At 47.5% G+C, this 27,971-nt stretch overlaps 2 protein-coding genes across 4 annotated transcripts in view; one reads left to right on the top strand and one right to left on the bottom strand.

Annotated features, from left to right (window-relative positions):
• LOC129706645 (uncharacterized protein C7orf50 homolog) overlaps positions 1-27,971 on the top strand; it is a 196,586-nt gene that overhangs the window by 131,961 nt on the left and 36,654 nt on the right. The gene's annotated exons all lie outside the window — the stretch shown is intronic.
• The window catches only part of gpr146 (G protein-coupled receptor 146), a 64,080-nt gene that overhangs the window by 14,943 nt on the left and 21,166 nt on the right, over positions 1-27,971 (bottom strand). For 2 of the 3 annotated variants that reach the window (XM_055651020.1, XM_055651021.1), the window contains exon 2: positions 9,460-9,541. The gene's annotated coding sequence lies outside the window, so the exon portion shown is untranslated. Of the gene's footprint in view, positions 1-9,459; positions 9,542-12,851; positions 13,157-27,971 lie in introns of those variants that run through there. The other variant, XM_055651022.1, reaches the window with a different exon arrangement.

Here is a 27,971-nt window from a genome sequence, read left to right as displayed (position 1 = left end):
GGTCTCGACCCAAAATGTCACCCATTCCTTCTCTCTGGAGATGCTGCCCGTCTCGCTGAATTACTCCAGCATCTTGTGTCTGTCTTCTGGTGAACGTTTAGTTTAGTTTAGTTACAGCATGGAAACAGGCCATCTCAACCCTTCTAGTCCGTGCCGAACACGTATTCTCCCCTAGTCCCATACACCTGCGCTCAGACCATAACCCTCCATACCTTTCCCGTCCATATAACTATCCAAATTATTTTTAAATGATAAAAACGAACCTGCCTCCACCACCTTCACTGGAAGCTCATTCCACACAGCCACCACTCTCTGAGTAAAGAAGTTCCCCCTCATGTTACCCCTAAACTTCTGTCCCTTAATTCTCAAGTCATGTCCTCTTGTTTGAATCTTTCCTACTCTCAGTGGGAAAAGCTTATCCACGTCAACTCTGTCTATCCCTCTCATCATTTTAAAGACCTCTATCAAGTCCCCCCTTAACCTTCTGCGCTCCTAAGAATAAAGCCCTAACATGTTCAACCTTTCTCTGTAACATAGTTGCTGAAACCCAGGCAACATTCTAGTAAAATGTCTTTGGTGTTCAAGAAGGAACTGCAGATGCTGGAAAATCGAAGGTAGACAAAATTGCTGGAGAAACTCAGCGGGTGCGGCAGCATCTAAGGAGCGAAGGAAATAGGCAACGTTATGGGCCGAAACCGTTCTTTAGACCTAAGGAAATAGGCAACGTTTCGGGTCGAAACCCGTTGCCGATTTCCTTCGCTCCATAGATGCTGCCGCACCCGCTGAGTTTCTCCAGCAATTTTGTCTACCTACTTGTCTTTGGAGTGTGGGAGGAAACCGGAGCACCTGGAGAAAACACACGTGGTCACAGGGAGATTGTACAAACTCTGTACAGGCAGCACCAGTAGTTAGGATCGAACCCGGGTATATGGCGCTGTGAGGCAGCAACTCAGCCAGATAGATCAGCCGTGATTGAATGGCAGAATAGACTAGATGGGCCAAATGGCCTAATTCTACTCCTATTCCTATTGACCTTACAACTGTACTGCTGTGCCACCCATTAATTAATGTGGCAATCAATTTATAGAGTTTTTTTCAAATTTATTGCCGTATATATTATCTCTTAGTATCGCATTCAGAGGCCATTGTGCTGTGGCAAGTAAGAATTTCATCCTTGGTACATATGACAATTAAACACTCTTGAAAATATTTATTTAACTTTTCTGTGAAAATCAAGAAAACTCCTGATGCTGGAAATCTGAAATCTAAACTGAAAAATGCTGTTCTTCCAAATACAGCCCGACCCTTCGACTAGTTCCGATATTTTCTGTTTTTATTTTAGATTAGCGTCTTTTTGGTCTATATTATAAAGTTAGCTGTTTCCGGCTGTATAACTAAAATGCGAGCTAAGTACAGTAGTTGCAAACGGTAGTCTGTACTAAAAGTAGTTTGAGATGATCTGACTAAATCTGGTGAGATTGAAAGGGGAGATATCGATAATTATATAAGTCCATGATTTTGATTAAGAAGATAGCTCGTTAGTTCACGTAGTATTGGTGATTACAGAAGCCAAGTCATCTCCAAAAAGATTCCTTCTCCATCCTTAAGTTTACAAATACATTAAGTAACGTGGCTACTTTGAAGTTTAGCTTATCGAGCAATCCTAATGATACTTGAACAATTATTACATAATAGGCAACTTCCAATTCCAATCAGCCACTGAAGGGACTGAAATGGTTCCGTGAGAGATTGATCAATCCAGGAGGTCATGTCCCCCATTGTATGGGCCACAGTGTTAACTTGCACAAGTTATTGCGAGGGAAAGCCACACGTTGGCATTTATTACAGGCAAGCTACAGTCATAGCTATATTTAAGAGGGAGTTAGATGTGGCCCTTGTGGCTAAAGGGATCAGGGGGTATGGAGAGAAGGCAGGTACAGAATACTGAGTTGGATGCAGGTCTCGTACCAGTAGGATGAGGAACAGCTTCTACAATAATACCATCACATTGCTGAACTCGGAGTCCCGCTGATAGACTTCTCCAGTCTCTCCGTCCACATTGTTCGATTATTGTTTGATTATTCTGTATTTTTATTTTTATTTCTATATTGCACTATACTACGGACTGACGCTAAACTGCATTTTGTTGTACCCATACTCGTATTTGTGCAATGACATTAAAGTTGAATTGAATTGAATTGAATTGAATTGAATTGATGATCAGCCATGATCATATTGAATGGCGGTGCAAGCTCGAAGGGACGAATGGCCTACTCCTGCACCTATTTTCTATGTTTCTATGTTTCATAGAGTCATACAGCCCTTTGGCCCAACTTGCCCACACCGAGCAACATGTCCCATCTACACAAGTCCCACTTGCATGCGTTTGGCCCATATCTCTCTAAACCTGTCCTATCCATGTACCTGTCTAATTGCTGCCCAAATGTTGCCATAGTCCCTGCCTCAACGACCTCCTCTCTTCAACTCGTTCCATACACCCACCACCCTTTGTAAGAAAGAGTACAATATGAGCAATTTAGTTGAATAGGTCTTTAGTCAGTGTGAGGGACATTTTGTCTCCGAGCCTGCAGGATGGATATCTTTGCCTTAAAGGAAATGTGCAGTGCATATTAAGATATTTTTTAACTCTATATTCAATGTAGTTACAAAATGTTCTGTGCAATGATCTAGGGAGACAGTGTTTTCGTTGGAACTAGTACCCTATCTTCAGCAAATCCAGTGGATTAGCTATCTATTCTGTGGATTTGAGATTGGGAACTAAATCCTTGTTGTTTTCACTGAAATGTGTGAAGTAGGGATTACTTCAAAGGAAGATAGACACGAAAAGCTGGTGTAACTCAGTGGGACAGGCTGCGTTACACCAGAAGTAGGGTCTCGACCCGAAATGTCACCCATTCCTTCTTTCCAGCAGCTGCCTGTACCTTGTGTTTTATGACTGTCGGCAGATCAACTTTCCCTCCTGGATTAAATAAAGTTCCATCCTATCGTAATTACGGTTACCAATTGGCTCATTACAAATCCCAATGTACGAGTGTGATCATTATCAGAGATAATTTTCTCACAGAGAGTTGTGAGTCTGTGGAATTCTCTGCCTCAGAGGGCGGTGGAGGTCGGTTCTCTGGATACTTTCAAGAGAGAGCTGGATAGGGCTCTTAAAGATAGCGGAGTCAGGGGATATGGGGAGAAGGCAGGAACGGGGTACTGATTGTGGATGATCAGCCATGATCACATTGAATGGCGGTGCTGGCTCAAAGGGCCGAATGGCCTACTCTTGCACCTGTTCTAAATTGTCTATCTAGTTTCAAAATGTTGACTTAAGGATAAATCCTGCCCCGGTCACATTGCTTCAGCTAAAGATAGTGTTTACGGAATCTTTCTCATTCATCTGATATGAAATTCTAAAGACCAGAACTGCAAAGCTGCACGCTGTCCAAAATTAGGCTGGGAGTGTCAGCCAAGGTTTTGTGGTCAAGTGCTGGAATGGGATTTGAACCCACAACCTTCTGACTCTGAGACAAGTGGGCTGGCTACCTACTGGGCCACATTCATCTAAAGGCCAAGTGCAGCTGTGGTTTCAATACAACAGTACAAGTCTCAGTCAAGGGAATTAATTCACAAACCAGCATCTGCTTGCTGTTCCTTCCGACACAAATTAATGCACAAAACGTCTAGCAGAAACAAGGAACTGGAGGTGTTTGGTCTGCAAAAAGAGACCCAAAGTGCTGGAGTAACTCAGCGGGTCAGGCAGCTTGTCGTGAGAACATGGACAGGTGATGTTTCAGGTCGGGACACTGCTACTCGTCCCCCAAGTAAGAATGTCCGCGGAAGGGTCCTGATCTGAAACGCTGCCTGTCCAAGTTCTCCAGAGATGCTGTTGAAGAAGGAACTGCAGATGCTGGAAAATCGAAGGCAGACAAAAGTGCTGGAGGAACTCAGCGGGTGCAGCAGCATCTATGGAATGAAAGAAATAGGCAATGTTTCGGGTCGAATCTATGGAAATAGGCAACGTTTCTTCAGTCTGAAGAAGGGTTTCGTCCCGAAACGTTGCCTATTTCCTTCGCTCCATAGATGCTGCTGCACCCGCTGAGTTTCTCCAGCAATTTTGTCTACCTCCAGAGATGCTGCCTGACCTGCTGAGTTACTCTAGCACTTTGAGTTGTTTTTTTGTAGGCCAACAACTGTAGTTTATTGTGGGATTAACCACCTGAGCTCCACTCCAAAAACTCCTCAAGGTGATTCTTCCTCAATGCTTCCTCAACCCCATACTAAAGATTCCTCCTTTATTCTGAGGCTGTGACCTGTGGTCGTAGACCCTCCCACTACTGGATACATCCTCTCCACATCCACGGTAGACAAAAGCGCTGGAGAAACTCAGCGGGTGCGGCAGCATCTACGGAGCGAAGGAAATCGGCGACGTTTCTGGCCAAAACCCTTCTACAGACTGAAGAAAGTTCAGTCTAAAGAAGGGTTTCGGCCCGAAACGTCGCCTATTTGCTTCGCTCCATAGATGCTGCCGCACCCGCTGAGTTTCTCCAGCATTTGTGTCTACCTTCGATTTTCCAGCATCTGCAGTTCCTTCTTCAACACTCTCCACATCCACTCTATCTAGGCGGCAAAGAGCTTGGATGGTGTCAATGACCTTCTACACAAGTTACTTTCAAGTGTTGCGTCTGATTAGGAAGGCAAATGGCATGTTGGCCTCTATTACTCGAGGGTTTGAGTGCAGGAGTAAAGCTGAGCGTGTGCAATAGCATAGGGTCTCGGTGACACCCTGCCCGGTGTGTTGTGCACTGCTTTGGTCTCATCTAAGAAGGATTAACCACCTAAGAAGGTTAACATACGTTTGATGGCACTGGGCCTGTACTCACTGGGGTTTTGAAGAATGAGGGGGGACCTCATTGAAACGTACAGAATTATGAAAGGCTTGGATAGAGTGGATGTGGAGAGGATGTTTCCACTGGTGGGAGAGTCTAGGACTAGAGGGCATAGCCTCAGAATTACAGGGCGTTAGTTTTGGAAGGAGATGAGTAGGAATTTCTTTAGTCAGAGGGTGGTGAATCTGTGGAATTATTTGCCACAGAAGGATGTGGAGGCCAAGTCAATGGATATATTTAAGGTAGAGATAGATAGATTCTTGATTAGTACGGGTGTCATAGGTTATGTGGCGAGAATAGGTTTTAGGAGGGAGAGATAGATAAGCCATATAGACTTGATGGGCAGAATGGCCTTATTCTGCTTATGAACATGATATATTTGCAATCGAGGAAGAGCAGTGAAGATTCACAAGCTGGTTCCAGGATAATGGGTTTGTTACAAGAGGCGTGATCAACGTGTCTCAGCCCAAGTGGATGAGAAAATGGGGCTTACATGGAAAGCGTGTGTTCAATGGTCAGCATGGTGATTCCATGCTGTATCTATCAACGACTCAACGATATGGAATTAAATGACAGCCTATTTAATTCCATATCATTGAATCGTTGATACAGTGTGGAAACAGGCCCTTCGGCCCACCCAGTCCATTCTGACCATCGACCATAGGTTTTTCGATGTAAACCATGAACTTGGCAGATGATAAATCTCTACCAAATGTGTTTAAAACCCATGGCTTAACTTCTCAATGATTGAAATTTGGGCAGAAGGGAAGAAACATAGAAACATAGAAACATAGAAATTAGGTGCAGGAGTAGGCCATTCGGCCCTCCGAGCCTGCACCGCCATTTAATATGATCATGGCTGATCATCCAACTCAGTATCCCGTACCTGCCTTCTCTCCATACCCCCTGATCCCCTTGGCCACAAGGGCCACATCTAACTCCCTCTTAAATATAGCCAATGAACTGGCCTCAACTACCCTCTGTGGCAGAGAGTTCCAGAGATTCACCACTCTCTGTGTGAAAAAGGTTCTTCTCACCTCGGTTTTAAAGGATTTCCCCCTTATCCTTAAGCTGTGACCCCTTGTTCTGGACTTCCCCAACATCGGGAACAATCTTCCTGCATCTAGCCTGTCCAACCCCTTAAGAATTTTGTAAGAACATTTCTATTTGGAGGTGAACAATATGAAACTCAGGTGGACGTCGATGTGACAGTGGCTCGGCAGTGGAACTTTCCAATATCACGCTGCATAATTCTGTTAAATCGTCAGCAGTGGTGTTAGATTTCAAACGCGGGGATGTTACATACCTCAAAGTACAAAGTGTTTTTGTTCTTTTGCCTGTTAGCACACTCAGAACCCTGCCCTGATCTTCCCTTTTAGACTCTTGTTACTTGAAATATATATTTGTACGCACATTACTTCTGATAAAATAAGGCGGGCAGTTGCAACACTGTCTCTCGCTCAGTCACTATGATTAACAACAAGAGCAAACGAGGCACAGAGGGCTGGGGTAACTCAGCGGGTCAGGCAGCATCTGTGGAGAACATGGATAGGTGACGTTTCACAGAGTGCTGGAGTAACTCAGCGAGTCAGGCAGCATCTGTGGAGAACATGGATAGGTGACGTTTCACAGAGCGCTGGAGTAACTCAGCGGGTCAGGCAGCATCTATGGAGTTAAGGAAATAGGCAACGTTTTGGGCCGAAACCCGTAAGGGTTTCGGCCCGAAACGTTGCCTATTTCCAGAAGGATTTCGGCCCGAAACGTTGCCTATTTCCTTAGCTCCATAGATGCTGCTGCACCATAACTGAGTGGGTCAGGCAGCATCTGTGGAGAACATGGATAGGTGACGTTTCACAGAGTGCTGGAGTAACTCAGCGGGTCAGGCAGCATCTGTGGAGAACATGGATAGGTGACGTTTCACAGAGTGCTGGAGTAACTCAGCGGGTCAGGCAGCATCTGTGGAGAACATGGATAGGTGACGTTTCACAGAGTGCTGGGGTAACTCAGCGGGTCAGGCAGCATCTGTGGAGAACATGGATAGGTGACGTTTCACAGAGTGCTGGAGTAACTCAGCGGGTCAGGCAGCATCTATGGAGCTAAGGAAATAGGCAACGTTTCGGGCCGAAACCCTTATGGGTTTCGGCCCAAAACGTTGCCTATTTCCAGAAGAATTTCTGCCCGAAACGTTGCCTATTTCCTTAGCTCCATAGATGCTGCTGCACCATAACTGAGTGGGTCAGGCAGCATCTGTGGAGAACATGGATAGGTGACGTTTCACAGAGTGCTGGAGTAACTCAGCGGGTCAGGCAGCATCTGTGGAGAACATGGATAGGTGAAGTTTCACAGAGTGCTGGAGTAACTCAGCGGGTCAGACCGCATCTGTGGAGAACATGGATAGGTGACGTTTCAGTCTGAAGAAGGGTGCCGACCTGAAACCTCACCTCATCACCTCCTACCAAACATGGGTCTTTCTGAAGGATCCCAACCAGAAACGTCACCTGTTCGTGATCGCCAGAGATGCTCCAGACCTGCTGAGTTACTCCACAACTTTATGCCACCATCTCTTGTGGATGAGTTTACTAATAAGCCATCGGGAGATGTTTAACTATGTTTAAAACACTTTTAATAAATGCATGGGTGACGCTTCGGGTCGAGATGGGAAGAAGGGGCTCAACCCTTCTCTCCAGAGATGCTGCCTCTCCCGCTGAGTTACTCCAGCATTTTGTGTCATTCCTCGGAGTAAACCAGCATCTGCAGTTCCTTCCTACACTTTACTAAATGCATGTTATCCTTAAGGATCTTTAAGGAGTAGCGAGCTTGCATCCATCGTCTGGGTCCTCTAGTGTAAGCTGGGCATGGGTTAGGTCAAGTGCCTCTTGAGCTGTTGGATGAGGGTTGAAGCTGGAAGATAACCTACTGCTGGCACCCGCGTGACTCTCATGGGACTGCTGCTGTGAAATATTTACGATGCAAGCGACCTGCTGTAGAAAACCTCATTGATTCCTCTTCGAAGCATGATACCCATGCTGATGGACTAATTACGATTTCCGTAGGGTTATTTGGATGAGATAAAGCAAGCCCATTTAGTGAAATCAGTCAGACCCGACCGAGGCTGTTTTCCATCCCAAATAGGCAAATTGTGATTATTTTTCTTTGCAAAGGTGAGATTGAGGGGACGGTCCTGATTGGCGTTTACGGGATTATAGAAGGATCTCAGTGGGATGGACACTGGAGATACAGCAAGGAATTCAAGAGAGACTTTTATAGACATTTTGTTTGGCCCGGAATGGAGGGATGTCACCATAACATGGACACAAAATGCTGGGGTAACTCAGCGGGACTGGCAGCATCTCTGGAGAGAAGGAATGGGTGACGTTTCGGGTCGAGACCCTTCTTCCGTTACCATAACTTGATGTTACCGCAAGTTGCGATGAGACAATTAATTGACAGGAGTGGGTGGACACCTGAAAAAGGCGAGAACAGGGGGAAATAATGATCGGGTTCGGTCATTGAGTCTCACAGCATGGAAACAAGGTCTTCCAATGCTGACCATGGTGCCCATCTAAGCTTGTCCCATTTGCTCGTATTTGGCCCATTTCCCTCTCAACCTTTGCCATCCACGTACGTGTCAAGAGTGTTTTATTGTCAAATGCCCCAAAAGGGATCAACAAAATTCTTACTTGCAGTAGCATAACAGATGTAAACATGGTACTCATTATAAACCCACAATAAACAATAACAATATAATATAAACATATATTAAAAAATACAAACAGATAAGTAAATAGACAATATAGACAGTAGGTGCAGGAGTAGGCCATTCAGCCCTTTGAGCCAGCACCGCCATTCAATGCGATAATGGCTGATCATCCCCAATCAGTACCCCGTTCCTGCCTTCTCCCCATATCCCCAGATACCGCTGTCTTTAAGAGTCCTATCTAGCTCTCGCTTGAAAGTATCCAGAGAACCGGCCTCCACTGCCCTCTGAGGCAGAGAATTCTACACACTCACAACTCTCTGTGTGAACAAATGTTCCCTCGTCTCCATTCTAAATGGCTTTCCCAAGTAGGCCAAATGTCTTTTAAATGTCATATTGTCCCTTTCTCAATGGCTTCCTCTGCCAGGGTTGGTGGTGGAGGCAGATATGATAGTGGCATTTAAGAGACTTTTGGATGGGCACACGGATATGCAGGGAGTGGAGGGATATGGATCACGTGCAGGCAGATAAGAGTTGGTCTTGGCATCATGTTCGGCACGGACATTGCGGGCCGAAGGGCCTGTTCCTGTGCTGCACTGTTCTAAGTTCTATGTTCCAAGTATACATCCAGAAAAAAAAGCAGACTGAAGAAGGGTCACCCATCCCTTCTCCCCAGAGACGCTGCTGAGTTACTCCAGCTTTTTGAGTCTTATCTTCAGAACAAAAGCTGTACTGTTGGAATTGCTAAGTGGTCATGACCCGAAACATCATCTATTCCTTTCCTCCACAGATGCAGCCTGACCCGCTGAGTTACTCCAGCATTTTGTCTCTCATTTTTCAAAGCAAGGATATTTCAGGCTCACCCACCTTAGTCAGATTAATTCGGAGAAGCTGGTGGAATCATTTTAAATCGCCATTGATGTCAGTCGCTGGACCCCATATATCCGACCTGCAAGTCAAAGAACCACTGGGTTAGGATTGGTTTAGTTTAGTTTAGAGATACAGCATGGAAACAGGCCCTTCGGCCCACCGAGTCCGCACTGACCACTAGTTCTATGTTATCCCACATTCTCATCCACTCCTCACACACTAGGGGCAATTTACAGAGGGCCGATTAACCTACAAACCCACACCACGTCTTTGGGATGTGGGAGGAAACCGGAGCGCCCGGATGAAACCCACGCGGCCACTGGGAGATCGGGCATACACACGACAGAGGCAGCAGCCGAGGTCTGGATCGAACCCCCGGCGTCTGGAGCCGTGTCGTAGCTGCTCGACCTGCTGCCCCACCGTACCAAAGATAAACACTAACTGCCGGAGTAACTCAGTGGGTTAGGCAGCATAGAAACATAGAAACATAGAAACATAGAAAATAGGTGCAGGAGTAGGCCATTTGGCCCTTCGAGCCTGCACCGCCATTCAATATGATCGTGGCTGATCATCCAACTCAGTATCCTGTATCTGCCTTCTCTCCATACCCCCGATCCCTTTAGCCACAAGGTCCACATCTAACTCCCTCTTAAATATAGCTAATGAAGTGGCCTCAACTACCTTCTGTGGCAGAGAGTTCCAGAGATTCAGAGATTCTCATCTCGGTCCTAAAGGATTTCCCCCTTGTCCTTAAACTGTGACCCCTTGTTCTGCGGAGAACATGGATAGGTGACGTTTCACAGAGTGCTGGAGTAACTCAGTGGGTCAGGCAGCATCTGTGGAGAACATGGATAGGTGACGTTTCACAGAGTGCTGGAGTAACTCAGTGGGTCAGGCAGCATCTGTGGAGAACATGGATAGGTGACGTTTCACAGAGTGCTGGAGTAACTCAGCGGGTCAGGCAGCATCTGTGGAGAACATGGATAGGTGACGTTTCACAGAGTGCTGGAGTAACTCAGCGGGTCAGGCAGCATCTGTGGAGAAAACTTCGGGTTGTAGCCCTTCACCATGATGGGTCCCGACCGAAAACAGCACCTATTCCCTTTCTCCAGAGATACTGCTGAGTTACTCCAGCACTCTGTGCCTATCTTCGGTGGGTCTTTATTGCTCCACTGCCCGTGGTCACTGGTCTGTCGCGGCAGATATTTTCTATCAATAATTGGACGAGAGTTAAAGATTAGCCACGGGAGTGGCATCCTAGTGCGTTCGTTCCCAGAATGATTTTTGATTAATGTCTACAGATGGTGTGTGAATAAACCGTATAGTTCCTGTTCTTGCCCTGCAAGATGAATCACACTGATTGCCACACAAGACCTTTGCTTTAAGAGGTTAATTTCCGTTAAGCTTATTAGTACTTTTAGTGAGTGTTCCCTGCGATGTGCTTGTGCAATGGAAGTGTTTCTGAGAAACAGTGAAACATTCATGACAGTGTCCAGGGGAATATCGTTCCACTCATGAATGAAAAGCTAGTAGAAACGTAGAAAATTAGGTGCAGGAGTAGGCCATTCGGCCCTTCGAGCCAGCACCGCCATTCAATATGATCATGGCTGATCATCTAAAATCAGTACCCCGTTCCTGCTTTTTCCCCATATCCCATGATTCCTTTAGCTCTAACAGCTAAATCTTAAGGGCCTGTCCCACTTAGGCGATGTTTTCGGGGACTACCGGCTACTGTCATAGTCGTAGCAGGTCGCCGTAAAACTGGCTACTGGACCCCTCCCTTCCCCCCCCCCCCCTTTGATAATGTCCACGACAATGTCTACAACAACCTTCCACCTGTTCAACGTCACGCTACGGCAAGCTACCGACAACTGGCGACCCATTAGGACGTCCACCTACGACCACACCTACAACAAGCTATGTCAAGGTAAGCCAATTCAGTGGCCGGTACCTGTCACCGGTTGACGTAGGTAGTTGCCAACGGAATTCACCGAAGTCAGCGCCCGCGACAACCCACGTCACCTGGCGACAACTTACGACAGCACCTACGTCAGGAGAAGTCACGCTACGCTGATTGGCGACGAGCCAACTGTTACCGACTGTCATCGAAAAGTTTTAAATATTTCAATATCCAGCGGCGACCAGAAAAACGCTCCGATTCTTTGGGCGACTGAAGAGACTACTCACGACCATACAGGCCATGTGGCAACGGCCTAGTCGCCTGTAGTCGCCTAAAACATCGCCTAAGTGGAACAGGGGCATTACTCTCTCTTGAAAACATCCAGTGAATCGGCTTCCACTGCCTTCTGTGGCAGAGAATTCCACAGATTCACAACTCTCTGGGTGAATTTTTTTTTCCCTCATCTCAGTCCTAAAAAGGCCTTACCCCTTATTCTTAAACTGTGACCCCCCCCCCCCCCCACTGTTTCTCGACTTCCCCAAACATCAGGAACATTTTTCCCGCATCTAGCCTGTCCAATCCCTTAAGAATTTTATATCTTTCTATAAGATCTCATCTCATCTTGCTAAATTCCAGTGAATGCAAGCCCAGGGTAAGCTTTCAACATTGTAATTAAGCAACTGTTTTTTTTTTTTACTGCAATCATAATCAGAAACTGGGCAATGGGTTAAAATTTGTGCACAAAACATTGCTTCTAAATGGTGAATCTTTCAGTCTGATGCCAGGCCATGCAGTTCAGAGTCTTTTTTACTTTAGTGTTGTTGTTCATCTGAATGTAGAGATGGAGGGTGGGGGGGGGGAGGGGGGAGCGAGGGGAATTGTCACCTTCCCCAGCCAACAATGAGCCATTGTGGGCTCCACCCTTCCTGAGGTCATTTGTTTGCCAGCCCCGATTTGTTTTGGCTTTTCCTCGCCTCCAGTTTATTCCACCCTCACCTCTACTTTCACTCCCGACCCAATACATCTCCTGTTCTTTTTCTCTGGAGATGCTGCCCGGCCCGCTGAGTTACTCCTGTATGTCCATCTTCAAGATAAAATGTTTGTTCAAAATCAAGAGACGCTCCCTTCCTCCATCGGTCTTCACAGTGATGGCAGTGTTAGCTTTTCAAACACCCAGTGACTGTAAACAATTGCAGCACTGTGGAACTAAATCAGCCGCTGTGCTGACGCAGGCAGGGTTCCCACTCCTAGACATCCCATACAGCGTGAGCTAGGATTTCAACCTTAATCCACCACTCTGGTGCCAATCATATTTATAATCTGATCTTTTGGCCGTTTCCTGTGGCTGCATCTTAGTTTTTAGTTTGGAGATGCAGCGTGAAATAGGGCCTTTGGTTCACCGAGTCCCTGCCGAACAGTGATCCCCGCACACACACACTCACACTCACTCTCCGACATACAATTTTACCAAGGCAATTAACCCACAAACCTGCACGTCTTTGGAGTGTGAGAGGAAACAGGAGCTCCCGGGAAAAACCCACGCAAGTCACGGGGAGAACGTACAAACTCCGTACAGACAGCGCCCGTAGTCAGGATCGAACCCAGGTCTCTGGCGCCGTGTCGCCCCGTCTGTGCTCTCTCTGCAATGTTTGAGCTGGAGAACTCATGTGGTGTCACACAGGGTGCAGATTTCAGCGCTGGAGGAGCGCGTTAATGGATAACAAGGTACAGAGGCTTCAGTACAACCTTGGACCAGAGCCACAGAATGCAGCGTTTGTGTTGCTCCCATCACTCCCCGGCATATTTCCACATCCTCCCATTCCACTGCCCTGGCGCAGGCAGGCACCAGCAAATATGTAGGAAGGAACTGCAGATGCTGGTTTAAACCGAAAATAGACACTTAAAGCTGGAGTAACTCAGCGGGACAGGCAGCTTCTCTGGAGAGAAGCATTTCGTTGTCTCTGTACTGTACACTGACAATGACAATTAAAATTGAATCTGAATCTGAATCTGAGAGAATCGGCTCGAAGGGCCGAATAGCCTACTCCTGCACCTATTGTCTATTGTCTATATCTCTCCTTTCCCTTATCCCTAACCAGTCTGAAGAAGGGTCTCGACCTGAAATGTCACCCATTCCTTCTCTCCAGAGATGTTGCCCGTCCCGCTGAGTTACTCCAGCTGTTTGTGCCTATCTCCGATCAAATATTGGACTATCTGACACAATATCTCTTTATGAGGTTCAGCCTCACAGCCCACAAAGTGCCTTAGTTCACATTAGTGGGGGGGGGGGGGGGGGGAGGGTCGGTCTCAGTAGCAAACATGGCCATAGTTGTCGTCAGTGCACAAGAACACATCACAAGCTGCGATGAGTCAAGAATCAGCTTCTTCAGTTAATCCTTCAGATTTGGGACATACAGGAAGGAACTGCAAGTGCTGGTTTAAACCGAAGATGGACGCAAAAAGCTGGAGTAACTCAGCGGGACATGCAGCATCTCTGGAGAAAAGCAACAGGTGACCTTTTGGGTGTGAAGAAGGGTCTCGACCGGAAACATTAACTGTTCCTTTTGTCCCAAGATGCTGTCTGACCCGCTGAGTTACTCCAGCACTTTATGTTTATGAAGAATTGGGATCTGTATTGCTGATGCTGAGAGAATGGAGCAGCTGGGCTTGTACACTCTGGAGTTCAAGTTCAAGTGAGTTTATTGTCATGTGTCCCTGTATAGGACAATGAAATTCTTGCTTTGCTTCAGCACAACAGAAAATAGTAGGCATTGACTACAGAACAGATAAATGTGTCCATATACCATGATATAAATGTATACACACATGAATAAATAAACTGGTAAAGTGCAAATAACAGAAAGTGGTTATTAATAATCAGAGTTTTGTCCGAGCCAGGTTTAATAGCCTGATGGCTGTGGGGAAGTAGCTATTCCTGAACCTGGTTGTTGCAGTCTCACAGAGAGTGGTGAGTCTGTGGAATTCTCTTACTCAGAGGGCGGTGGGGGCCGGTTCTCTGGATGCTTACAAGAGGGAGCTAGATTGGGCTCTTAAAGATAGCGGAGTCAGGGGATATGGGGAGAAGGCAGGAACGGGGTACTGATTGAGGATGATCAGCCATGATCACATTGAATGGTGGTGCTGACTCGAAGGGCCGAATGGCCTACTCCTGCACCTATTGTCTATGGTATTGGTTTATTATGGACACTAGGGGCAATTTTTACAGAGGCCAATTAGCCTGCAAACCCGCACCTCTTTGGGAATGTGGGAGGAAACCGGAGCACCCGGTGGAAACCCACACGCTCACAGAGAGAACATGCAAACTCCACACAGACAGCACAAAGTCAGGATTGAACCAGGGTCTCTGGCACTGTGAGGCAGCAGCTCTACCCGCTGCGCCACCATGCCGCCCCTCTGTGCATTGTGGGACTTGTATATGAGACAGATGGAGATGACTTCTCCTGGTCTCGCCTCATCCTTCTTTAAAATGAATAAAAGCCGTTCCAGTAGCAGCCAGGATCACCAGGGTCGCAGAGTTCTGGCTCCAGTTTGCTTTGTTTCTGAATGAATTATGTTCAAGCAGATGAAAAGGGCAAACTATTATATGAAGTGTCTTCTCGACGTTCAACAACTGTCCTTGGTATTTGTTTAGTTTAGGGATGCGGCAAGAATCAGGCCCTTCAGCCCACTGAGTCCATGCCAGCCATCAATGTTATGTTGCAAACAGTTCTTTGCATCTCCTTAGTTAAGTTTAGTTTAGTCTACTTTCATTGTCTATGGTATTGGTTTATTATGGACACTAGGGACAATTTTTACAAAGGCCAATTAGCCTGCAAACCCACACGTCTTTGGGAATGTGGGAGGAAACCGGAGCACCCGGCGGAAACCCACACGCTCACAGAGAGAACATGCAAACTCCACACAGACAGCACAAAGTCAGGACTCACTGTGGTGGATGTTAATATGTGTTTATTGTTGTTTTATTGTATTGTATTATATGTATGACTGCTGCAATTTTGTTCAGACTTCGGTCTGAATGACAATAAAAGGCTATCTATCTATCTATCTATCTATCTATCTATCTGTCTATCTATCTATCTATCTATCTATCTATCTATCTATCTATCTATCTATCTATCTATCTAGTTTAGTTTGGTTGGGTTTACAGATACAGCACGGAAACAGGCCCTTCAGCCCACCGAGCCCGTGCCGACCAGCGATCACCCGTTGACGTTATGTTCAAGGAGGAACTGCAGACGCCGGAGACTCGACGGTAGACGACAATGCTGGAGAAACTCAGCGGGCGCGGCTGCATCGATGGAGCGAAGGAAATAGGCAACGTTTCGGGCCGATCTCCCTGTGACCACGTGGGTTTTCTCCGGGTGCTCCGGTTTCCTCCCACACTCCGAAGACAAGTAGGTAGACAAAAATACTGGAGAAACTCAGCGGGTGCGGCAGCATCTATGGAGCGAAGGAAATAGGCGACGTTTCGGGCCGAAACCCGTAAGGGTTTCGACCCGAAACGTTGCCTATTTCCTTAGGTCTGAAGAAGCGTTTTGGCCCGAAACATTGCCTATTTCCTTAGGTCTGAAGAAGCGTTTTGGCCCGAAACGTTGCCTATTTCCTTCGCTCCATAGATGCTGCCGCACCCGCTGAGTTTCTCCATTCCCGTTCACATTAGTTCTATGTTATCCCACTTCCTCATTAACTCCCTACACGCTAGGGACAATTCACAGAGGGTCGATTCACCCTCAAACCCGCACGGCTTTGGGACGCGGGAGGAAACCGGAGCACATTGGAGGGAAACCCGCGCGGTCACGCGGAGAACGTGCAAACTCCACACGCAGACAGCGCCCGGGTTTCGGGATCGGAGCTGGGTCTCCGGCGCTGTGTGAGAGAGCAGCTCTGCCCACTGCGCCACTGTGCAGCCCGGATCAGTGCAGCCTAGAAGGCAGCAGCGACTACAGGCTGTGAGATGCACAGCATTTATATAGAAGAGATGGGGGGAAGCACAGCATCTGCATTGTATAAAGCCTGCTGGCAAAACAGTGCATGGATCATATTTCATATTAATAGTGGCTTTGATTTAGTTCCCTCTTTGATTCAGGGGGCCTCCGTCTGCAGCTTAAGTCCAGGGCAAAAATAATTGCAGGCTGGCTGCTCCTGTTCAAATCTCTGAGAGCCCAGTGAAATGGGGAGCAGTGGGGGGAAGGAAATGCAAGTGCAGGAATCCTGAGCAAAAGCACAGAGTGCTGGAAGAACCCAGCGGGTCAGGCAGCATCTGTGGCGGGAATGGACAGACGACGCTTGGGTTCCCGGTCATTGTCAGGTGTACCGAGGTACAGTGAAAAGCTTTGATTTGCGTGCTGTCAAATTAAATCAGATAATACTGTACATAAACACAATCAGGTCAAACTCCAGTACAACAGGTGGAGCAAAGGGGAAGATACAGAGTGCAGGATATAGTTCGCAGCATTGTAGCGCATCAGTTCCACAGACAAAGTCCAATGTCCGCTATGGGGTAGGACCGTACAGAAGCTCGATAACAGAGGGGAAGATGCTGTTCCTCAGTCGGTACCTTCTGCCGGACGGGAGCAGGGAGGAAGAAGGAATGACTGGGGTGGGACATGTTTTATGTTGGCTGCACAAAGTGTGGATGGAGTCAATGGTGGGGAGTGTGGATGGAGTCAATGGTGGGGAGTGTGGTGTGTGTGATGGACTGGGCTACATCTACAATGTGGGGGAGTGTGGTGTGTGTGTGTGATGGACTGGGACACATCTACAATGGTGGGGAGTGTGGTGTGTGTGTGATGGACTGGGCTACATCTACAATGGTGGGGAGTGTGGTGTGTGTGATGGGACTGGGCTACATCTACAATGGTGGGGAGTGTGGTGTGTGTGTGGGACTGGGCTACATCTACAATGGTGGGGAGTGTGGTGTGTGTGTGGGACTGGGCTACATCTACAATGGTGGGGAGTGTGGTGTGTGTGTGTGGGACTGGGCTACATCTAGAACTGTCGTGGGCAGAGCTGTTCCCAAACCAGACTGTGATACAACTGGACAGCACAGTACGCTCTCTCTGTTGCACCTGTAGAGAGTTGTGGGTCGGGACACTTCTTCGGGCTGTTTCTGGACCGCATGACTCTATATTGCACGATCTGATGTTACTGGAGAGTGTTCCTAGGCTTGGAGTTTGAGCTATTAGTATAAAGATATCAATCCAAAGGACCTTGTGACATATCATCTCACAATATCATCTGTCTACCTGTGGCCAAAGGCTAGTAAATAGGATGGGTACAGATGGATACTCAGTGACTGAATTGATTATAAGATACGTGGCGGAAACAGGCCCTTCGGCCCACCGAGTCGGCGCCGGCCATCGATCACCCGCTCACACTAGTCCTGAGTTATCACACTTTCGCAGCCACTCCCTGCACACTAGGGGGCAATTTACACAGAGCTGATTAAACTACAAACCCACTCGTCTTTGGGATGTGGGAGGAAACCGGAGCACCCGGAGGAAACCCACCCGGTCACACAGGGAGAACGTGCAGACTCCACATTGCAGGCGGCACCCGTAGTCAGGATGGGTCCGGTGTCTCTGGCACGGTGAGGCAGATGGTGAGGACAGGACGGGTTGAAGGACCTTGTTACATGTCTCCATGATTCCCACCGCGAGGTCGCAGGGTTCGCTGGGTTGACGAGTCGGGCGCGAGAGCAACTGGAGTACAGTTATTGAACCACACACGCACGACAGAACCTTATCCATCGTTTGCTTTCAGTGCGTGGAATCTATAGATTTATTTTAGTCCTGTTTGTTTTCTCCTTGAGTGCTCGCCTCCTGTGTGGTTCATGATTCAAACCAGATTATGGTTAATGTTGTGAACTTGTGAACCTCCCTTATTCAATTACTGGCGGCAGTATCACTGCAGTGTTCTCTGTAGACCCCTATTCCAACGGCTTGATGCTCTTGCTCCATGTAGTGTAGATGAATTATAATGTAGCCACTGTGGATAGGAAACTACCCGGCATTGAAGCAGGCTCCGCGTTTAACGAGCCCATCTTTATTTTTTTTACAAATTCCGAACTGCTTCCATTTAGTTTTCATTTTACCTGCAAGGCTGGGAATTTCTTAAATACAATTCCACCAACAATTTTCCGGCACCCTTGGTCCCAGAGTCTTGCCGGATTATCCGTGTTGCCGGACCAACGGAGGCCACGGCCTCCAAGGGGGGTCCAGCGGTCCCGGAACGATCCGGCTCGGGACACCGGCCCGCACAGTCCGGCATCGGGAAAGCTCCTGCCGTGCCGGAGTTCCAGAGCCCTGGTCGCAGGGGGGGGGAAATTCCACCCGCCAATCGGCCGCGGAGGTCACGATGACGTTGACATCGGCCGCCTCATCTAGTCTAGGTGCCACATTTTCGGGGCGGACTTCCACTTAAAGTGCGCTCTCGTAGTTTTGTCCGGATTAAAGGAAGTGGCGGACAAGGAAGTGGCGGACAAGGAAGTGGCGGACAAGGAAGTGGCAAGGAAGTGGCGGACAAGGAAGTGGCGGACAAGGAAGTGGCGGACAAGGAAGTGGCGGACAAGGAAGTGGCGGACAAGGAAGTGGCAGACAGGAAGTGGCGGACAAGGAAGTGGCGGACAAGGAAGTGGAGGACAAGGAAGTGGCGGACAAGGAAGTGGCGGACAAGGAAGTGGCGGACAAGGAAGTGGCAAGGAAGTGGCGGACAAGGAAGTGGCGGACAAGGAAGTGGCGGACAAGGAAGTGGCGGACAAGAAGTGGCGGACAAGGAAGTGGCGGACAAGGAAGTGGCGGACAAGGAAGTGGCGGACAAGGAAGTGGCGGAGGTAGTGGCGGCAAGGAAGTGGCGGACCACTGGTTGCTGGAAAATTGGCGGCTGATCTGTACATCATGTATGTTTTACTTTCAGGGGACTAGATGTAGTGGCGGCGCCTGCTGGCGTACGCAGAGATCAAACCCGGCGTTCGGAAGCCGCGGTCACGTGACCTGGGAGGGGCTGCTTGTTTCGTGCGGTTTTTGCTTTCACGCGTTAGTTCAGCGCTGACCACCGTTGTGGCCAGGCGTGTCTAGAGAACCTGTATACTGGAAACCAAACTTTTGAATAAAGATCTGTTGGAAACTTCAATTGTCGTTCTACAGACCGCCAAAATATGGTGAAGGCACAGAGTCTTTTACTCGGAGTAGGAGAATCAAGTAGCAGAGGACACTGAAAGTAAACATGCAGGTACAGCAGGCAGTGAAGAAAGCTAATGGCATGTTGGCCTTCATAACGAGGGGATTTGTGTATAGAAGCAAAGAGGTCCTTCTGCAGTTGTACAGGTCCCTGGTGAGACCACACCTGAAGTATTGTGTGCTGTTTTGGTTCTCAAATTTGAGGAAGGACATCCTTGCTATTGAGACAGTGCAGCGTAGGTTCACGAGATTGATCCCCCAGATGGCGGGACTGTCATATGAGGAAAGATTGGAAAGACTGGGCTTGTATTCACTGGAATTCAGAAGGATGAGGGGAATATCTATAGAAACGTATAAAATTATAAAAGGACTGGACAAGCTAGATGCAGGTAAATATGTCCCAATGTTGGGGGAGTCCAGAACCAGGGGCCACAGTCTAAGTTTAAAACCGAGGTGAGAAAAAACGTTTTCACCCAGAGAGTTATGAGAGGCCAATTCACTGGATGAGTTTATAGTAAAAGAAAGTTAGGTAGAGCTCTGGGGGCTAGCGGAATCAAGGGATATGGGGAGAAGGCAGGCACGGGTTACTGATTGTAGATGATCAGCCATGATCACAATGAATGGCGGTGCTGGCTCGACGGTCCGAATGGCCTCTTCCAGCATCTATTTTCTCTGTTTCTCAATCTGTTTAAGCTGGGAGGTGACAGATTTAATAGGAACGTGCGGGACAACTTTGTCACTCGGAGGGTGGTGCCTATATGGAGCGAGCTGCCAGGGAAGATAGTTGAGGCAGGGGATGGAATGGAGCACTTGTAACATGGACAAGGCAGTGGAATTCTTTGCTTGTACAACCTCTGTATGCAAATGGTTAGATATGCAAGGGTATACCCAAGAGTACCTGGGTAGTATAACATTTAAAAGACATTTAGTGTAAGAAGGAACAGCAGATGCTGGTTTAAACCGAAGATGGACACAAAAAGCTGGAGTAACTCAGCGGGACGGGCAGCATCTCTGGAGAAAAGGAATGGGTGACGTTTCGGGTCGAGATCCTTTTTCAGACGTTTTGCATGGATAGACGTTTAACCATATAATAACCATATAACAATTACAGCACGGAAACAGGCCATCTCGGCCCTACAAGTCCGTGCCGAACAGAATTTTTTTTCCCCTTAGTCCCACCTGCCTGCACTCATACCATAATCCTCCATTCCCTTCTCATCCATATGCCTATCCAATTTATTTTTAAATGATACCAATGAACCTGCCTCCACCACTTCCACTGGAAGCTCATTCCACACCGGTACCACTCTCTGAGTAAAGAAGTTCCCCCTCATATTACCCCTAAACTTATGTCCCTTAATTCTGAAGTCATGAGTTTAGAGGGACATGGGCCAAACGCAGGCAGGTGGGACAAGTGTAGATGGGTCTATCTTGGTCAGCATGGGCAAGTTGGGCCGAAGAGCCTGTTTCCATGCTGTACGACTCTATGGCTAATGCTCTCAACATTAGCCTCCGCTTTCTTTTTAAGAGATACCTGTTGTCAGCGACCTTTCCTCAAGTAGCTCGAGTCCTGGGTTATGGATCTACAAAATTATTCTGCACCCTGGGATGGGCTGGTATGTAAAGTAGTCCCCGTGTCCCCTCCCCCCCCTCCGTCCCCTGACTCGCCAGCACGCAACAAAAGCGCTTCGCTATACCTCGGTACACGTGACAATAAACTAACCTCAACTCAACTAAAGTTGTACATGTCTGCGATATAGGTAACAACTCTGATACCTTGCATGTGGGTTTTATTTGTGAGTACAGTATTCTTTAAATCTTTACTCAAATGTAACACAGCAACATGTTTGTCTCAGCTGAGTTCCGTCCCATTAGTTAACATATATAGTGTGATTTTCCCCTCTCTATCCAACCACCTCTCCACCTGTTCTCTACCCCCACCCCCTCCTCCCCTCTTTCTCTCCCCACCCCTCCATCCCCTCTCTCTCTCTCTCCCCTCCTCTCTCTCCGCTCTCTCACTGCCACCTCATTCTCCCCTCTCCCTCTCCCTCTCCCCCTCTGTCTCTCTACCCACTCTCCCTTCTACCATACCTAGACTCTCCTCCTTTCTCTCCCCCACCCCCCTCTCTCTCCCCTCTCCCCTCCCCCTCCCTCTCTTTCACCCCAGACCCTCTCTCCCCCTCTCCCCCTCTCTCCTCTCTCATCCTTTTGCTCTCTCCCCTCTCTCTCTCTCTCTCTCCTCTCTCTCTCTCTCTCTCTCCTCTCCCTCTCCCCCCCCCCTCTACCCCTCTATCCCCACCCCTCCCCTCCCCTTCTCTCTCTCCCCATCCCCCCCACATGCTCCAAACACTGTAGAGAGAAGCACTGAGGCATCATCTGCTTTAATAGCTTGGTGGAGAGTGCAATGTAGATTAAAATCAGGCGAATTGTGAATGAAATTCAGTTTACTGACAACACTGGCCTAATATAATAGTTGTGTAACTAAGTTACAGAGCTTTTTTCATGAAAATAATAGGTTTGTTATTCATTTGTTCTCTTTGTACAGACATTCTTTTGACAGGAATTAGAGGAAGCATAATTCACTGTGAAGCAGTGTGTTGTATGTGTGGGTGGGTGGGGCTGGAATGAACAGTTTTAAAAGGTAACCAAATGATGTGGAGGCCAGGAGAGGAAGGTTTGTGTTTTGTGTTGTGTTCTGAAGAAATGTTACCTATTCCTTCGCTCCAGGAGGCAGAATTAGGCCATTTGGCCCATCGAGTCCACCCTGCCATTCAATCTGATCTCAGGCTGATCTCTGCCTCCTAGTCCCATTTTCCTGCCTTCTCCCCATAACCCTAAACACCCGTTCTAATCGAGAATTTTCATAGAGCTGCTGCCTGACCCGCTGAGTTACTCCAGCACTCTGTGAAACGTCACCTATCCATGTTCTCCACAGATGCTGCCTGATCCGCTGAGTTATGGTGCAGCAACATCTATGGAGCGAAGGAAATAGGCAACGTTTCGGGCCGAAACCCTTCTGGAAATAGGCAACGTTTCGGGCCGAAACCCGGAAGGGTTTCGACCCGAAACGTTACCTATTTCCTTAGCTCCATAGATACTGCTGCACCCGCTGAGTTACTCCAGCACTTTGTGAAACGTCACCTATCCATGTTCTCCACAGATGCTGCCTGACCTGCTGAGTTACTCCAGCACTCTGTGAAATAGGCGTCACCTATCCAAATGTTCTCCACAGATGCTGCCTGACCCGCTGAGTTACTCCAGCACTCTGTGAAACGTCACCTATCCATGTTCTCCACAGATGCTGCCTGACCCCGCTGAGTTACTCCAGCACTCTGTGAAACGTCACCTATCCATGTTCTCCACAGATGCTGCCTGACCCGCTGAGTTACTCCAGCACCGTGTCTTCTTTGTAAACCAGCATCTTTTCTGTCTTAAGTTTATATTCGACGATAGCCATTACTCTACTGATTTGGAAACCCGTTGGAAGGAATATCAAAATGATTGGTTATAAACCATATTTTAGTTATACGGGAAGATGCAGGAAGATTGTTCCCGATGTTGGGGAAGTCCAGAACTAGGGGTCACAGTTTAAGGATAAGTCTTTTAGGACCGAGATGAGAAAATCATTTTTCACACAGAGAGTGGTAAATCTGTGGAACTCTCTGCCACAGAGGGTAGTTGAGGCCACAGTTCATTGGCTATATTTAAGAGGGAGTTAGATGTGGCCCTTGTGGCTAAAGGTATCAGTGGGTATGGAGAGAAGGCAGGTACGGGATACTGAGTTGGATGATCAGCCATGATTATATCGAATGGCGGTGCTGGCTCGAAGGGCCGAATGACCTACTCCTGCACCTATTTTCTATGTTTCTATATGCTGGAGATTGTTAACGTTTATAAAGCACCTTTTGCTCAAGACAATGCCTTTCCAGCGAATTACCTAGCATGTACCTTGTGCCAGCTGATTTACACAGAGCAACATCCTGAAGAGGGCGAGTGGCATGTCGTTAAGATGGAAATACTGCAGAGACGATTACGGGGATGTTGCCAGGACTTGAGGGCCAGGGCTATAGGGAAAGATTGGGCAGGCGAGGAGTTTATTCCTTGGAACGCAGGAGGCAGAGGGGTGATCTTATGGAGGTGTACAAAATCATGAGGGGGAACTCCTTTAGTCAGAGGGTGGTGAACCTGTGGAACTCATTGCCACAGAGAGCTGAGGGGGGCAAGTCAGTGGGTATTTTTAAGACAGATATAGACAAGTTCTTGATTAGAACGGTTGTCGATAGTTATGGGGAGAGGGCAGGAAAATGGGACTAGGAGGCAGAGATCAGCCATTGATTGGATGGCGGAGTGGGCTCGATGGGCCGAATGGCCTAATTCTGCTCCTATAACTTGTGAACTTGTGAATTGGTATTTGAGGGCAACTGAATCATCCCACCACAACCAGAGAGCAGCGCTGAACTCTATCAACGTCTCTGTTGACCCTTGGACTATCCTTGATCGGACTTTGATGGCTTTTTTTTATCTTGCACTAAAAGTTATTCCCTTATAATGGATCGATTGTAATCATGTATAGTCTTTCTGCTGTAGACAAAAGTGCTGGAGAAACTCAGCGGGTGCAGCAGCATCTAAGGAGCGAAGGAAATAGGCAAGGGTTTTGGCCCGAAACGTTGCCTATTTCCTTCGCTCCTTAGATGCTGCTGCACCCGCTGAGTTTCTCCACCACCTTTGTCTACCTTCGATTTTCCAGCATCTGCAGTTCCTCCTTAAACACTATAGTCTTTCTGCTGACTGGTTAGCACGCAACAAAAGCTTTTCACTGTACCTCGGTACACGTGACAATAAACTGAACCGATAGGATGAAGGGTGTGGGAATCAAGGCCCAGGGGACAAAGGTTTAAAGTGAGAGTGGGAAGATTTAATAGGAATATTAAAGGCAACTTTTTCACTCAGACGGTGGTGGATACAGAACGAGCTTGTCCATACAGACGGTACCCAAGGTCAGAATCGAACCTAGGTCTCATGTGCTTTGAGGTACCACTGTACACTGTTTCTCTCTAGCTTCCCTTAAACGCATCTCCACTGTTCCCACAACCTGTGGTAGCACATTCCGCAATCTAACAAGTGCGTTCAACCTCGCGTTACCCATTGTACATATTTGCCGATCTTCCTTGCCATGGGTCATCGACAGGTTGACAGATTGGAAGACTGACAGATTCTTGATCAGTACGGGAGTCAGGGGTTACGGGGAGAATGGGGTTTGGAGGGAGAGATAGATCAGCCATGATTGAATGGCGCAGTAGACTTGATGGGCCGAATGGCCTAATTCTGCTCCGAGAACCAATGACCTTACAATATTCCCCCACCTCAAGCCGAATATTGAAATTTGAAATAATTTACATCAACTCAGTCAATCTACTATTTACGCCTGGCTCTGCAAATAAACAGAATTGTCCAACATCTAGTTATTTATATTTAGGAGCCTAGTAATCCGCAGCGAATAAAATGTTCTTCTGGGCTGCAGTAAATGAAGACCAGATGCCGGTTTAGTGGCTTGGAACACTGAGCTGATGTTAACTCAGAATAACGCAAGTTAATTCAGAATAATCATTCCCTGATTGTGCGGTAATCCAGCCTCATCTGAAATACATCTACGCTGCAATCCTTCCTTGCTCTCCCCTCCCATAGAATGGTGGCACAGCGGTAGAGTTGCTGCCTCACAGCGCCAGAGACCCGGGTTCGATCCCGACTCCAGCTGTCTGTACGAGTTTGTACATCCTCCTTATGACCTGCGTGGGTTTGTACATCCTCCTTATGACCTGCGTGGGTTTTCTCTGGGTGCTCTGGTTTCCCCTCACGCTCCAAAGACATGTAGGATAATTAGTTTCAGTAAAATTGTAAATTGTCCCTGGTGTGTTTTGGTAGTGCCAGTTTCTTCCCAGCTGTTATCAGGCAACTGAACCGTCCTCTCACCAACTAGAAAGCGGCCCTGACCTCCTATCTACCTCATTAAAGACCTTTGAACAACCTTAGATAATAGACAATAGGTGCTGGAGTAGGCCATTCGGCCCTTTGAGCCAGCACCACCATTCAATGTGATCATGGCTGATCATCCCCAATCAGTAACCCGTTCCTGCCTTCTCCCCATATCCCCAGACTCCGCTATTTTTAAGAGCCCTATCTAGCTCTCTCTTGAAAGCATCCAGAGAACCTGCCTCCACCACCCTCTGAGGCAGAGAATTCCACAGACCCACAACACTCTGTGAGAAAAAGTGTTTCCTCGTCGTCTCCGATCCAAATGGCTTACTCCTTATTCTTAAACTGTGGTCCCTGGTTCTGGACTCCCCCAACATCGGGAACATGTTTCCTGCCTATAGCGTGTCCAAGCCTTTAACAATCTTATACGTTTCAATAAGATACCCTCTCACCCTCTCATTCGTTGTCTCTGTACTGTACACTGACAATGACAATTAAAATTGAATCTGAATCTGAATCTGAATCTGAATCCTTCTAAACTCCAGAGTGTACAAGCCCAACCGCTCCATTCTCTCAGCATATGACAGTCCCGCCATCCCGGGAATTAAACCTACGCTGCACTCCCTCATTAGCAAGAATGTCCTTCCTCAAATTAGGGGAGCAAAACTGCACACAATAGTCCAGGTGTGGTCTCACTAGGGCTCTGTACAACTGCAGAAGGACCTCTTTGCTCCTATATTCGATTCCTCTTGTGGTGACTTTAAGGTGACTTTACTGGACTTTATCAAGCACTAAACCTTATAATACCCTGTACATTGATTGTAATCATGTACAGGCAACAAAAAAGCCTTTCACTGTACAGCGAACCCTCACCTGAACCTACAGGTGATTGTACATGGCAATAATAAACTAATCTAAGGTTGGTCGACTTGTGATTTTTTCCCAATATGTTCCCGTCTCAGTACACCACAGAGAGGTCGGTGAACTTGGCTTTGTTTGCTTGGTTTTCGACTCAACCCGGGCAAACGAGAGAACCTGACAGCACAAAGCCAAAGAAAAAACCTGACTTGAAGGTGACATCAGGAAACAATGGAAGTCAGAGAAATGAAAACGTTACGTTCTTCTGCGTCTTTCACCGCATTAAAAAACATCCCAAACTGCTTGAGTGCCAATGAACAGCTTCCAAATGGCAACCAGTGTTGTAATGTGGGAAACATGGAGGGCCAATTTACTGATGGCAAGTGCACAAGGTCAAAGATGTGATAATGAGCTGGGAACTGACTTGGAGTCACGGGTATTTTAACATCATACGGACTGAAACCAAACAATGAAGTTCCTACTTGCAGCAGCACAGCAGATTTGTAAACACGGGACACAATAGACAATATCATAAACAGACATGAAAAAAAATTGTTCATAAAATGAAGACATATCTAATTTATGCAGAAAACAAAAGCTCGAAGTCCCGAGTGCAATCATAAGGTCACATGTGATAGGAGTAGAATTAGGCCATTTGGCCCATCTATGCCATTCAATCGTGGCTGATCTATCATTCCCTCCTAACCCCATTCTCTTGCCTGCTCCCTATAACCCCCGACACCTGTACTAATCAAGAATCTATCTATCTCTGCCTTAAAAATGTCCACTGACTTGTGGCCTCCACAGCGGTCTGTGGCAAAGAATTCCACAGATTCACCACCCTCTGTCACTCAATCAAGGCATTTGCTGATTCATACACAGTTCCTATTCTGAAGAAGGGTCATCTATTCCTTCTCTCCAGAGTGGTTGCCTGACCCGCTGAGTTACAACAGCTTTTTGTGTCTCTCCTAGTCCAAGGTTAAGTTGGAGTTTGTAACGTTCAATAGGCTGATGGTTGTTGGGAAGAAGCTGTTCCTGAACCTGGACGTTACAGTCTTCAGTATGGCCAGGGTGGTGTGGGTCTCTGATGATGCTGGCTGCCTTTTTTTGAGACAGCGACTCCTGCAGATCCCTTCGATGATGGAGTAGTGATTGTGGACCAGGTTGGAATGAGACCCTGTCACCACGTGGGTTTTCATCCACACTCCAAAGACGTACAGGTTTGTTTGTAGGTTAATTGGCTTTGGTAAAAATGGTAAATTCTCGCTGGTGTGTAGGACAGAGTTGGTGAGCAGGGATCGCTGGGCCGAGGGGCCTGTTTCCACGCTGTATCTCTAAAGTAAAGCAAAGACTGTGAATCAAGTGTTCAACCAGTTGTGTCACAGCTCCCACTTGCCCGCTGTTTCTGCAATGTCATCTCACAGATAACCCAGTGGAACCGTTCAATCTCAAGGCTCCGTGATCCAAAACTGGAACCAACTGAGTGAAAGATTAAATCAACTGCATCACAAACGGACTGATGTACAGATGGTGTAAGCTGGCTGGAGTTCCGAGCCGTCTCACGTTCCTCAGCCAAGGAG

Source organism: Leucoraja erinacea, chromosome 20 (genome assembly GCF_028641065.1).
Source record: "Leucoraja erinacea ecotype New England chromosome 20, Leri_hhj_1, whole genome shotgun sequence".
NCBI lineage: Eukaryota > Metazoa > Chordata > Chondrichthyes > Rajiformes > Rajidae > Leucoraja > Leucoraja erinaceus.
Note: the sequence above shows the minus strand (reverse complement) of the source record. Positions and strands in the feature narration are given on the sequence as shown.